This window comes from Natrix helvetica (assembly GCF_964273705.1).
Source record: "Natrix helvetica genome assembly, chromosome: 3".
In the NCBI taxonomy this organism is placed as follows: Eukaryota; Metazoa; Chordata; class Lepidosauria; order Squamata; family Natricidae; genus Natrix; species Natrix helvetica.
The window spans coordinates 52983596-52997897 of record NC_138549.1 but is presented as its reverse complement, the minus strand read 5'-3'; the positions used below and the strand labels follow the sequence as shown (position 1 = coordinate 52997897).

General features: G+C 45.5%; 1 protein-coding gene across 2 annotated transcripts in view; it reads right to left on the bottom strand.

Annotated features, from left to right (window-relative positions):
- The window catches only part of POLA1 (DNA polymerase alpha 1, catalytic subunit), a 511093-nt gene that overhangs the window by 311552 nt on the left and 185239 nt on the right, over positions 1-14302 (bottom strand). The window lies entirely within an intron of this gene.

Here is a 14302-nt window from a genome sequence, read left to right as displayed (position 1 = left end):
TGGAAGTATTTAGTGAGCCTTTTGAAGATTTGTAAGGCAAGGTGGACTATAATTAACTAAAAACATCCTTAAAATTGAATATTTGATTCTGTGGATTAAAGACATTTTGGGAAATCTGGTGGGCCAATCTGGATTATTAATACTATTTGACAGAGCACTCTACAAGTTGAAAGAAGAAAGAAAAAAATTAAACAAGACTTAAAAATTTGGAAAATTTGGAGGGTGCAAATTGGAAGATTTTAAGGACTATAAATTTAGGGGATTTTGAAGAACAGCCCCGGGATTGTGTAAATTTTATTAATACTGGTGTTTTTTATGTTTCTGGGCAATTGGGATATTGGAATCTGGGTGGAATATTGAACAACTATTAGCCTAGTAAATTATTACAAAATGTTTCAACAGGGGAAATATTATTGATGCTTCAATGTATTCAGGAAGATATGACAAGGAATCATAGGGAGATGATGAAACTGATACAGGATACAGATGTGAGACTAGAAAATCTCCAGCAAATGACAATAAAAGATGAACAAAAAATAAGAAACTAGAGGAGAAACTAAAATGAGCTGAGGAAAGAATAGAGGAAGACAATTCCAAAAATGATACAAGCAGATAAAAATATGGAAGAGATAGTAATAATTCTTAAAACGGAACCGATACAAAATATAAGAGAATAAAGAGAGATCTCCCAAAAACAATGAAAGAATTATGGATGGGTGCTCTAAAGATCCAACAACAAAAGATAGGTTTTGTGGCAGATGAAATATTTAGATTAAATAAATGTGATGTAAGGAGTTACAAGATTCCAAGTAGCATGAAACATTTACCAAAAAGTCAATAAGAGATGAAATTCTAAAAAGAGCAAGAGATGATGGATAGATATAGAATACTTCTTAATATGGTGGTTATTTTATTAAGAATTAGAAAAAAAGGGACAGAAGTTAAAAATTGGAAAAATAGTATTATGTACGCTGATACGGAATGGATTACATTATAACTACTATGTATACACAAATGTTAGAAGTTGAAAGATTATGATTATGTATATCTAAATATTATTAGTAGTAGTATTATGTATAAAGTATATTGACCCAGACAGTACACTGTTCACCAAGCACTAATGGAAGTTAAAGAAAAAAACATAAATAAATTATTTTTTTAAAAAGAAGGGAAACAAAAAAAAGTGTTGAGGGAAAGGTTTTGGACTCCATGCAGGCTTAGATTTCAGTTGCTGAGATTCAAAAAGAAACAAAACAACAGGGACTTCTTTCATCCAGCCTCCAAAACAAGTGTGAGTCCTTTTAAGAGGCAGCAGCAGTTTGCAACTTTCCCTGTCGGCTTCTCCACTGGGTTTTTGGGGAATCTGGCAGCGAAATTTGCAAGTGTCAATAGCATGATTGAGGGGAGCTTGGCAATGAGCTATAAGTCCAAACGGATTGCCAAATATCCAGATAGCGAGTATGTGACTGTGGGATATGTGTTTGCAACATTTTGTGACAGTTGGAAATGCTTTAGAGGTATAAAGCACCCTTTCTGAGGCTTTCATAATTTCAAACAGTCATTAAGCGATAAGTCATTAAATGAGGACTCTCTGTCAATCTCAATTGTCCCTAGCTAACAAGGGCACAGGTAATAGCATTTAGCAATAGCACTTAGACTTATATACTGCTTCACAGTGCTTTAAAGCCCATTCTAAGCAATTCCATCTCCCTAAATATTCCATCTTGGGATGGAATATTATTCAGTCTTCCCTCTAAAACTATGGATAAGAAACACTAGAGATCAATGAGAATGCTGTCTTATGCAAAATTGAGGTTATTAAAGTAATTAACTAATGGAAAGAGTCTATCATAGAAGCTGCTGTTACAATAGTTGAGGTACCTTGGTTTTTAAAAAATTGCCCTATGCCACACCATTTTGCCCAGTTAAAGGTTGCAGGAAAGAGAGTTTTAGTAGTAAATAGATTGTGAGGTTCCATTACAAATTACAAAATGTTCCACTCATTACAAGACATATAAAATGATTTCAAAATGAATTTCTAAGCAAAAGTGCCTGATTGTATTATTTAGACCAGATCCCTACTTTTTTCCTCTCATGAAGCACCTTCAAACTCACATCGCCAAAATTTATTGACAAATCATCAATTCTCAATGAAATGGCGAATAAACTGAGATGGGGAGGACCAGGTCGCTGCTCGACAGACCTCCTCTATGGAGGCCTGAGTGGCCCACGCTGCAGTCTTGGTCGTGCTTCTGGTGGAATGAGCCGTGATATACCTCGGCACTGGAAGGGCCTGCAGTTCGTAGGCCTTGGCAATACACGTCCAAATCCACCATCCCACAGTTGATGGAGAAGCTCTGGAGCCCAGAGTCGAAGGTTGAAAGGAGACGAACAAGGCCTCCGTCCTCCAGTGAGAGGAAGTCCGTTTCTTGTAGATTTTGAGAGCCTCACATCTAAGATATGCCACCTCCACTGTTCCCTCTAAGGTGCGCGGCTGCGCGCCCGCGCAGGTGGCAAGAAAACACCGCACAACAGTTTCCAACTGCCGCGCAGTGCTTTCTGCTGTCACAGGCGCCGGAGGCTGGGGAGGTCCTTTGCAGACGGCTAGAACTGGCCGCCCGCAAAGGACCTCCCCGGACTTGTTTTGGTGAGCGCGGGGCGACTGACGCCAGGAAAGCAAGCCCGGGGAGGAGGTCCTTTGTGGGCGCCCAATCCTAGCTGCTTGTGCCCGGCGCTGCAGCTAAAGTAAAGCCCCTGCCGCTACAGGATTTAAGGAGGAAGACATGGGGGGGAGTGACTCGCTAACAAACTGTACTTTCGCTTTATCTCCTTTGGCCTTAATCTGTTTAAATCGCCCTCGGTATTGGGGGGGGGGGGAGAAGACACAGAAGATATTGCATTTCAATGACACTTTGTGGCAAGGACACGTGTTAGTTGCTCCCTTTCAGCCTCAAAACAACTCCGAAAGCGGCAAGCGGGGAACGGCCACTTCCCTCTTCCAACAGCCCCCCCCTCTGGGAAAGTGGCTTTTGTCGGTTGCCTTTTGAGCGGCCAATCCTAGCTGCTTGCGCCCGGCGCTGCAGCTAAAGTAAAGCCCCTGCCGCTACCGGAATATCTGCTGCCGCCGCCTCCTCCTCTAACAGCACCCGACGCTGCGGTAGAGGTGAAGGCGCCAAAGCTCCCGCCGGCGCCCCCGCCCATGGCAGCGGCGCCTCCCCCTCCGTTCGGAGCACCTGAGCTGGGCCCCGCGTTACCCTGCCCCCTCCTCCTCTGCTGTGCTTTTGAGGAGCCATGAGGCCGCGGGAGCCAGTAGGAAGGCGGCGGAGGGGGCGGGAGCAGGGGAAAAAGGCCTCATGGCTTCTCAAAAGCATGGCAGCGGCGGAGAAGGCAGCAGGGGTAACGCGGTGCTCCGAGTGGAGGGGGGCACGAGCGGGAGCTTTGGCGGCTTCACCCCAAATGTGGAGGAGGAAGAGGAGGAGGCAGCTGTTATTCTGGTGGTGGCAGGGGCTCGTCGTCGGCATCTTCAGCAGCAGCCCTGCCCCCTGTGAAAAAAGCCAAAGATGGATCCACGCAGATGACGTCGCCGCAACATGACTGGAGGAGGAATTCTGGGAGTTGAAGTCCACAAGTCTTCAAGCTGTCAGGTTTGAAGACCCTGGGTTTTTTTTTCTAAAGGGTTAGGGGTGCAGGGGTCTTGCAACTTGACAGCTTTAAGACTTGCATGCTTCAATGCCAGAGTTCCTGAGCCAACATGACTGGAGGAGGAATTCTGGGAGTTGAAGTCCCCAAGTCTTCAAGCTGTCAAGTTTGAAGACCCCTGGGGAGTTTTTTTTCCTAAAGGGTTAGGGGTGCAAAGGGTCTTGCAACTTGACAGCTTTAAGACTTGCGTGCTTCAAATGCCAGAGTTCCTGAGCCAACATTTTGGTTGCTAAGCAGGAGCGTTGTTAAATGATACTGACATTATATAACACTTTTAATTAAGTGGGTACCTTGAAGAAACATAACTTTGAGTTTCAAATAATACTGATTTTGTTGTTTTAGGTGACATTTGTGAAAAAAATTCAGGTGCTCAGGCATAAAAATGTGCCGCTCAAACACTATACTTTTCTGCTCACACTGAAAAAAAATTAGAGGGAACATTGGCCACCTCCTATCCAGAGCATGAGATGGCCCCAGACAGAAGTTTGGCAGGATCAATTCCTGGGCCCTATGGAACCAGGAATTCACCTTAGGGATGAAGGAAGGGTCCAGTCTGAGTACCACCCTGTCAGGGCGAAAGATACGTAAGTCTTCATTCACCGAGAGGGCTGCCAGCTCCGAAATCCTTCTGGCTGACCTGATGGCAACCAGGAAGGCTACCTTACAGGTCAGGAAATGCAGTGTAGCCTACCTCAGCAGTTTGAAGGGATTCCCCGTGGGAGCATTTAAAACCTTCAATAGGTTCCAGGTAGGGTACCTGTGTACCACTGGTGGCTTCAAGTTGTTTGCACCCCTGAGAAACCTGTGAATGGTAGGATTCGGACTTCTGACAATGCAGCCACTTGTCTACAATCGTGTTAGGTGTCAGTTCCATGTCCAGTCTGTCCTGAAGGAAGTCTAGGATCTGACTGACTAACATAGAAGTCCTTGCTGGAGCACCAGCTACAAAAGGCAGTCCAGGTTGCACTATATATTCTGTCTGTGGAAGGCCTCCTAGAAGCCTGAATTGTCCTCATTACCCTGAAGAAGTAGTTGTCCCTGCTCAGTATGGTCAACTGGAGCCATTGTGGGTCCGGATGGATCAGTTCTTCCTAGGTGAGGGAGATTTTGTCCTGAGGGATTCTCCAGGGTCGTTCCAGACAGACTCACAAGATCGGCAAACCATGGCTGTCTGGATCAATGTGGTGTGAGAAGCAGAAGGTGTGCCCTCTCCTTGAGTACCTTCTTGATGACCCCCGGGATCAGGGGAGGGGAGGGGAAGGCATACAGGAGTCCCTGGGCCATGGACTGCAAAGGGCTTTGATCCCTTCTGCCCCAGTGCCGGAAACCTGGTGAAGAACCTGGGTAGTAGTGTGTTGTCTGGAGTGGCAAAAAGGTCCAGGACTAGTTAGCCAAAGCGGTCTGTCAGTTCCTGGAACAGGGCTGGGTGCAGGCGCCACTCTGATTGATCTACTGTGGCCCTGCTGAGCCAGTCTGCTGTCACGTTGCTCACCCCTGAAATATGTTCTGCCCTCAGAGACAGAAGGTGTCTCTCTGCCCAGAGGCCCAGCGACTCTGCCTCTTGCATGAGGGGTCTTGACTGGGTGCCTCCTAAGCGGTTTATATGAACCTTGGCAGCAACATTGTCCATCAGGATCAGAACGTGCTGTCTCAACACAGATGTCAGCCTCTGCTTCGCTTGCTTGCTATCGGCTGCCATAGAAACGGGGAGGGTGGGGGCATGGTATTTGGGAAGGGAATCGTGTGGTACTGGAGAAGTATGTGGAAGGGAGTTTGGCTCTCATCATCACCTGTGCATGCTGATGGCTGGACTTGGTCAAGGCTAATCGTCTCGCAAAGCAACTTGACAAGGCTTTTTGAAGATGCACCCCACATGACACCTTAGGGAGTTGCAGATTGGACATTGGGAGGGAGAAATGGGGAGGAGGTGCTGGGTAAATGCTTGATATGTACATATTCGTGCCTTTTTGGCTCAGGTTTTCCTTTCCTTTTCGCTGCTATCAATTCATATCTAGTAAAATTACTTTATCTCTATTCAAATGGAGTTGAGATTTTTCTTTCTTGGATTCTGAAGGAGGCATGCCTGACAACAGAGTTCTTGAATTTCTTGAATGCCAGGTGCACAGCCCTCAATTCTAGCCAGTTGATATTGTGGCTCAGGTCTGTCTGAGTCCACTGGCCTTGGGCTAGCAAAGACTGGAAGTGTGCTCCCCAGCCAAACAGGCTGGCATCCGTTGTGATAGTTAGATGGATATGAGTCTTGAATAGACATCCCCTGGTGATGGCCAGGGATGTCCACCATTCCAGGGACTTCAGAACATTTGGTGGCATTCGAACTCTGACTGGTGAGTGGCTCCTGCCTGACTGTTGGTACGGCAGGAGGAACCACTGGGGAGGTGTAAATGAGTCCATGGGATAATAGATATGCAAGATACCATCTTGCCCATGAACTATGCAGGAGTGCCAGAGGAACTGACCGCTCCTGCAATATTTGATATGTCATAGTCTTTAGACTGAGCTGCCTGTCCGGGAAGAGAAATACTTCGCACCTTACCGTGTCTATGACCACTCCCAAGTACAGCAGGCAGTTGGTCGGTGACAGATGGCTCTTTTTGAAGTTGATCAGGAACCCGTGTTCTTGGAGCACTCTGATCGTGACAACATCCTCCTTCGCCTCCGTGGATGACTGGAGGAGGATGTTGTCCAAGTAGCAGTGGATCCTTACAGGAACCGCCCGAAGATGAGCAGCCAAGGCTGCTAAGAGCTTTATAAAGGCCCTGGGTGCCGAAGGCAGGCCAAATGGCATGACCTTGTATTGGTAGCGCCGACATGCATAATGAAACCTGAGAAATCTCTGGTGAGCGGGCAATACCAGTATATGGAGGTAAGCCTCCATCAAGTCTATTGACATTAGAAAGTCTCCCTCCCTGGTGCCCTCCAGAATTGACTGGAGGGAGTGCCTCATGAACCTCTTGTACAGAACATACTGGTTGAGCCTTTTGAGATTTAAAATAGCTCTCAATCCGCCTGAGCTCTTCAGGACCAGAAACAAGTTGGAATAAAACCCCTGCCCCTGCTAGTCCTGTGGAACTGGCTGAATGGCCTGAATGTCCAACAGATGCTGGATGGCTGTATCCATCAGGCTTCTTTTGATTGGTTCCTGAGAGATGGGGCAGGTGAGAAAGCAACTGGGAAGGATAGAGTGAAACTCTAAAGCTAGTTCCAGTCTTACCATATTTAGAAGCCAGTTGTCCCTTGTGATGGCTTCCCACAGGTAAGCAAAGTAGATGAGTTGACCACTGATGGGAAGTTCATCCTTTCAGTCAGTGGGAGCGGCAGTAAGGGCGGCTTCCTGCGCCTCAAAAGGGTCGCTTGGCCTGAGGTTCTTGAATCCAGGTCTATCTGGCTGCCTGTCCTGTATGCTGGGAAAGAAGCTTTGGGGCTGCTGGTAATCGAATCCCCCCTCTGAGGGACGAAAGGACTGTCCTCTGAAGTAGGGCGAGTGGTGTTGGTCTAGTCTCCGGCAATGTTCCCTCTAATTTTTTTCCAGTGTGGGCGGAAAAGTATAGTGTTTGAGCGGCACATTTTCATGCCTGAGCACCTGAATTTTTTTCACAGATGTCACCCAAGACAACAACAAAATCAGTGTTATTTGAAACGCAAAGTTATATTTATTCAAGGTACCCCCTTAATTAAAGGTGTTATATAGCAGTATCACTTACTGCAAGTCTGCAATATTAAAATGCTTGTATATGGTAATGTACACTGTTATTCACTGAAAGTCTGTCTCATCTTACAGTTTCTCACGTCTGTCTTTCTTTAACAACCATTCCGAGTACACTTTGTCAAGATCAATCTGTGCTGCTGAAGTCTGGTAAGATCGGATTCGCATCAGCATATCCAAGTGCTCAGTTTGCAGCCGATTGCAAGCTTTGGTCTTGATGGCATTCATCAGGCTGAAACCTCGCTCACAATCAGCGCTTGAAGCTTGGAATGTTGCGCGGATGTCCACAGACGTGACAGCAATCCAAACTGTTGGTCTCTTAGTACAAACTGAACTACATCATCAAATGAGTGCATTAATCCAGACTTGAATTTCTCCGACACCAGAAATCTGAAGTCACGATATTGTGACTGTACATCTGATGTGATGCTGACTTCATCCAAATCCTCAAAGAAATGCTGGTATTTTCCAACCAGTTGCAATCTCAGTTTCCCCAAAATTAAAAGAATTCACATTCGACAGAGCAGCAGTTTCGAATATATTCCAATCTGTCAGCTCATTGTCTGGAAAACAACTGTCAAGATGCAAGCACACACGTTCAATGAATCTGAGTATAGGAGCCGTGTCAATGTCTGGGTTGCTCTGCATATATTCGTGAGCTTCGTCATTCCAGTAAACCGTTTCACCTAAATACTGCAGGCGAAGCTTGGTTATTCTGGCCTTCACAAACTGAACGGCTTCGATTGGTGTCAGGTTGCTTCTTTGCAACAGCTTGTTCAACTCGGCTAATTCGCGAACGTCGCCAAACACGATCAATGCAGCACGTATCTGTGGATCCGTCAACTTTCTGTAACAATATTTACAGACTGGGTCACTGTGTGTTTCTGCTTGCTCTTTACAGTACTCAACCAAAACTGTAATGTTTCTCATCAATGCTCGCAATGCAAAATGTCTGGAAAGCCATCGTACTTCATTCAACGGTTTGAAAGCTACCGATTCACACTCAAGAACTTCTGCTAGTTCTGCAAATGCCGTTTTCTTCACAGAAGAGCGGCAGAACAGAGTGTAGACAGTTCGTAGTAAAGTCTCGATGTGCTTCATCAGTGAAACGTGCTTACACGCATCATCAATCCCTAGGTCTTCTCGATGTGCCACACAGTGCTGTTCAAGCAAATGGGATACATCTCGACGAAGCTGAGCAGCCACACCATTATTCTTACCCAGCATCACAGACGCACCATCTGACGTAAACATGACCATCTTTTGAATGTTGATGTTGTTTGTAGCATAGAACTCTTTTATGGATGCTGTGATTGCTGTGTTGTCGCACGTTGACAACTGTAAAATTCCTGCAAACATGGTCTTATAAATTGCGGCATTAGATGGGCGGAATTTCGCATACAAAATCAACATTTTGATGACTGATACATCGGTGCTTTCATCAGCAATAAGAGTATGAAAACTGGCATTACATAGATCATGCATGACTTCTTTCTGAACAACTGCATTGATGCACTCCACACACTCAAAGCCATAATTCTTGCTGCGCCAGCTCTCCGGAATGGACACATACTTGCCTATGTGGTCATGTATGGCTTTGACTGATAATATTGACACATTCATGTTTATGGCCAGCAACACATTATCGATCAAAACTTTGACTTCATCGGCACTGGCATTTCTGCACAGTGAAACTTTGCACTTTCAGTCAGTAGCCTCGGCAGCCCTCCAGATTTCTGGCATTGTAGTTTAATGACCGAATCCAGGTGACTCTTCTGATTGATATGACGCTTCAAATAATCAATTTTCCAATCATTCCACCGTTTTCCAGTGGTGAATGTGCCACCTGTACAAGCTTCTTGGCATATCTGGCAAACAATGTCATCACTATTTTCATGATATGTGAAGATGTCACCCAGTTTTGTTAATTGTTTTTTAGATGAAGTTGGCAGTTCAGTCTCTACTAACTCTCCCAACCATTCTTGTTTAAACTTCAAGCTGCACTTTTTCTTCATAACGAAGTTTACTCCAGCTTTACATTTCGACATCCACACTGACTGATGTACCTATAGGGTTATTATAATTATCTTTTCAAATTCATTTTGGATTAAATAAAAAACAGCTTTGAAATGAATATATAAATTGCACTTAATACCAGTATATTTCATTTTAATGAATTTCACTTGATATACTTCATTTTAATGAGTTCACATTCAATTGCAAAAGTTGTCTATACACTGTATGCTTTTGTGAATGTATTATATGCAATTTGCTATTTTAAATGAGTAAAATTATGAAAATCCCCATTCATAAAGTCTCATTCACATCTAAGAGTTTTCTTCCATCATTAATTTGTAAACTCAAGGATTTATTGCCTGCATGTTCAACAATGCTTGCTGATTGTTTAAAAATTTGTGGGAATTTGTTCCTCTCTATAAGGGTGGTTTCAGTAACCTACTACTACTGCAAAACTAATGGCAATACATTAAATTTTATTATTTTTAATATGAAAAAATAATTTGACTCATAAAATCTTATTGTTTTTCATGATTGCTCACACAGAAGTTGCTTGCTATTGGAAAAAGTAATGAATAGCTAAACAGAATAGGAAATTGCATTATCCAAAACTCTAAAAAAATGAAGTGAAAAATATTTTAACCACACTTTTTTCAAATCTTACTCCTCCTACAACCCAGTGAACTGTGTGGATGACTTTAAAGTACTTATATTGTAGTTAAGATTTTAATTCTAAAAAATTTCTAAACTCCATACTATTTGCAAATTAAATAGATTGTTTAAATGGCTCTACCATAACAAATAAGAGAAAAAAAATACCTTCCTTTAGTTTATAAAGTAGTGATTTTAATTTGTTCCAAATGATTTAACATTACAACGTGGGACTGGAATTTTTATTACTCAGCAATGTGGTCACAAAGTGTGATGTCATGTCATGTGACCGGGCTCTCTCTCGCCTCTTTCCGACTCAAGGGCATCAATCATATTAGCCTAGGGATCTGCAAAATTGGCTCTTAAGACTGGTGGAGTTCAATTTCCAGAATTCTGAGAGTTGAAGTCCACCAGTCTTAAAACAGCAAACTTTGCAGACCCCTGTGTTAGCCCAAAGCCTGGCGCTGGGCGGGCCTTGCTCCCCCATTGGTCCATTGGAGCCCCAAGAAGCGAGGAGGGAGAAAAAGAGACGGAGGCCAAGGAGCTTCTCCCCTCCCCCCGCAAAAATCTTATCAGGGAACCGGGCAGTAGCAAATTAGCTGATCACGCGGCACGCGCAGAAAGCGAGGTCTGACCGGGTGGGGCAGTGAAACTCCAGGGCTCTCTGACCTAATTCCCCATAAGAACTGTTGCCTCTGAGGTGATATTTTGCTCCAATATTTTGAACCTTTAAGCGCCACTTTCCCTTTTTTCTTTTCAACCCACAATGATTAGGGAGGATCCTGAAGTCAGGCGGGGCTGAGAAGCGAGGAGGCAGAAAAAGAGACGGAGGCCAAGGAACTTCCCCCCGCCCCCTCCCAGCAAAAATCTAACAGGGGAGCCGGGCGGGCAGTAGCAAATTAGCCGATCACGCCGCGTGATCGTACTGCCCACGCGGCATGATCAGCTAATTTGCTACTGCCCGCCTGGCTCCCCGGTTAGATTTTTGCTGAGAGGGGGCGGGGGGGAAGCTCCTTGGCCTCAGTATCTTTTTCTGCCTCCTCGCTTCTCATCCCCGCCCGACTTCAGGATCCTCCCTAATCATTGTGGGTCGAAAAGAAAAAAGGGAAAGGGGCGCTTGTTTTGAACCTTTAAGTGCCCCTTTCCCTTTTTTATTTTTGACCTACACTGATTAAGGAGAATCCTGAAGTCAGGCAGCAATGTACTGCGTTTAGCTGGAGCTGGCTAGAGAGTGTTTCGATTGTGATGTGATTCCCTAGCTGCTCTGTAGTCCGTGTGTCCACAGCAAATACGCGACGCTGCGTGGCAGTTAGAAACTACTGCGCGGCGTATTCCAGGCATGTGCGCGGCCGCGCAGGCGCGCACCTTAGAGGGAACAGTGGTCTCCGGTAGAGGGAAGGCAGGACCTTTCCCTTGGTCTCCACCAGAAGGGGATCCAAGGCTCTCCAAATACCGTATTTTTCGGAGTATAAGATACACCTTTCCCCTCCCCCCCCCCAAAAAAGAGGGTGAAAATCTGGGTTCATCTAGATTATACACTGAATACAGCATTTTTGGCCCGTTTTTCACAAAAATTAACGTACAGTGGGTTTGGGAGGCCTGCAAAGTGCTCCTGGGGGCTGGGGAGGGCAAAAATAAGCAAAAAATGGGCCATTTATTGCTCGTTTTTTGCGGGAGGGGCAGCCCCAGGAGCACTCTACAAGCCTCCCAAAGCCTATACATGCTGGGTTTTTTGCAAAAAGGGCCTGTTTTCACAAAAGAAAACGGGCCATTTGTGCCCCCCACCCAGCTCCATGAGCACTCTACAAGCCTCCCAGAGCCTATGCATGCCTTTTATTGAAAAAAACAGCCCTGTTTTTGTGAAAAAACAAAAAGCAAATGTCCTGCATCCCTTGGTTCAGGAGAACTTTCTGCCACCGAACCAGTTCCCAAGTTAGTAGTTGTTTTGGCCTTGTGTAACAAGGTCTTGAAGATGCCTGGTCAGAAAAGTCCATTGAAGGGAAAATGATCCGAAGTCACCTCTTCATCATTAGAGAGGGCAAAACCCTGATTCTCTTCCCCAGAGGAATCCTCACTCTGAATTAATGGAGGTTGGGAAAATGCCTGTGAAGGGAATTTCACTGAGACAGAAGCCAACCTCTGAGGCTGATAAATTGGCACAGTTTGTGCAGGCTGGTACCCCTATTGTAGGGTTGCTGTGAAGCCCTGGGTTACTGCTCATGCAATGAGCCTGGAAAGATGGTCAGATAATTCTGGCCCTGATCTTCCCCTGGAGATAGTCCCGTTGCAGTGGGAGTAAAGGTTGCCTCTGGAATGGGCGTAGTGTCCGAGGAAGGGCCCTGACTCCCCATCACTGAGATAGGATGGATGGGAGCAGCTGTAACAAAAGCCTCAGAACTGTCAAAGGCTTCCCTTTGCCTGGGAGAAAGAAGCTCTCTAGCTCATTCTGGTGACCAAGAGAGGGAGCAGGCTGGTTGCAAGAGACTTGCAGCATCACAAGCCTTTAACTGTCGCTCTTCAAAAGGGCGGGAAGAAACCCCTCCTGTCAAGGAGGACTGCCGGGTCTTTGGAGTCTAACCGCCCTTTCAGTTTTGGCCATCTCTCTTTCCAAAGACTTTTGCCTCTGTTTGGCGTCTTTTTCTGCCACCTTGGAGGTCTGGAGCTGTTATAGAAACTGGTGGGCTCTTACCTCGAACTCCTGTGACAGCCGTTCTTTGGCTGAAGGAGCTTCATCCACTGACTGAGGGGAGATTAGGATCATCCTTAACTTTCCTGCGCAGTTCCGGAGGCTATAGACCGGCTGGTGGCTGGGAAGCTGCCGTAGCCAGCACTCTGACTGGCAGGGCGGTCCACAATAGACCAGAGCTGCTGCTGTAATTTCAAAGCGAACTGCCCGCAGAGTGTCCAATCGAACCGGACAGCCAGAGAGTCTCCCCGCTACTGCGATGTCAAAGCAGCCGTGCCTGAGCCATGAGCCAGCCACGGAGTGTCCGGTTGAGCCAGACAGCCACCCACTGTGAGGCAGTGTTGCCGGGGCTTCAGCTCGATTTAAAAGAACCAGTTTGAAATCTAACCCCCTCCGCTGCTTCACAAAAATAGCAGGTACCTTGACAAACTAGCCGAATAGGCGACTAACCTGAATCGGTTAGCCATCCGAATTGCCTTTGCAATATTAGCGAAAAGCAAAAAAAAAATTTCCTGTCAAAGTTCCTGTGGAAAAAAAACGTTAGTCATAGCCAGAAAACTCTATGTGTCTCGACTGGCCAGAGACTGAGCCAAAACTGGGAAGGAACCAGTGGCAGGGGTGTCACCAAGATAACAGACTCAGTCTCCAGGCAGAAGAGGAGAGCAACACCCAATCCTGGCTGATCCTCCCTTAACATTATGGAGAAATGACAAATCCAGTCTGAATATCTGGCTGACTGTGCAACAGGCCATAATAATAATACCTTGCTCATCCCTATGCAAAGGTCCAGAAAGATAGGCTGATGCCAGACCATAGGCTGATGCCAGACCATAACCTCTTCAGAAAAACTGGTAATATAGTTGGTACACAGAAGCACTTTCATATAAATCACTTAGAAAGTTTGCAGTGCTAGGTTTTACCTTGTTTCGGAGGAGGGGCTAGAGCATCCCGTCGAGAACAGCTGGGGAAATAGTGAGCTCTGCCAAGCTACATGAAAACCCAGCTGGCAAGCTGTTGTCGAGAGATCCTTTGTGGATTGGAACCGTCCTGAAGGGACGGGGCACAAGGAGAGCCATCTTTGTATGACTGCTCTGGAGACGGGGCATCTGGAACAAGCTTTGTGCAGGTGTGGAGAAGCAGATGAAGTGTTTGATCCGAAGGAAGATTGGCCAATATAAGAGTAAGAGAAATAAATTTTGGAGCTTAAAAATTTTCCGAAGCTAAGCTAGCACCTAAATGTCACTCGGAATACGAAGGACGGAAAGAAAGGAGGGGAAAGCTAGCAGTGAGAGAGTACTGAGATCAGTACTCTCTCACCGGAAAAACCTAAGCTAAAAAAAAGGGGGTGAGATCAGGAAAATTGGAATATGGACTTTGAACTTTTGATTCGACTACTGACAAGATTTGACAAATTAGTGATCTGATTACATAAGGAACAATAAAAGCCACCTATGGGAGAGAGGAGACATAATACCATCTTGCAACAAAGGAATAGAAGAAGGGTGTGGTCTGTCTTTTTACTTGAT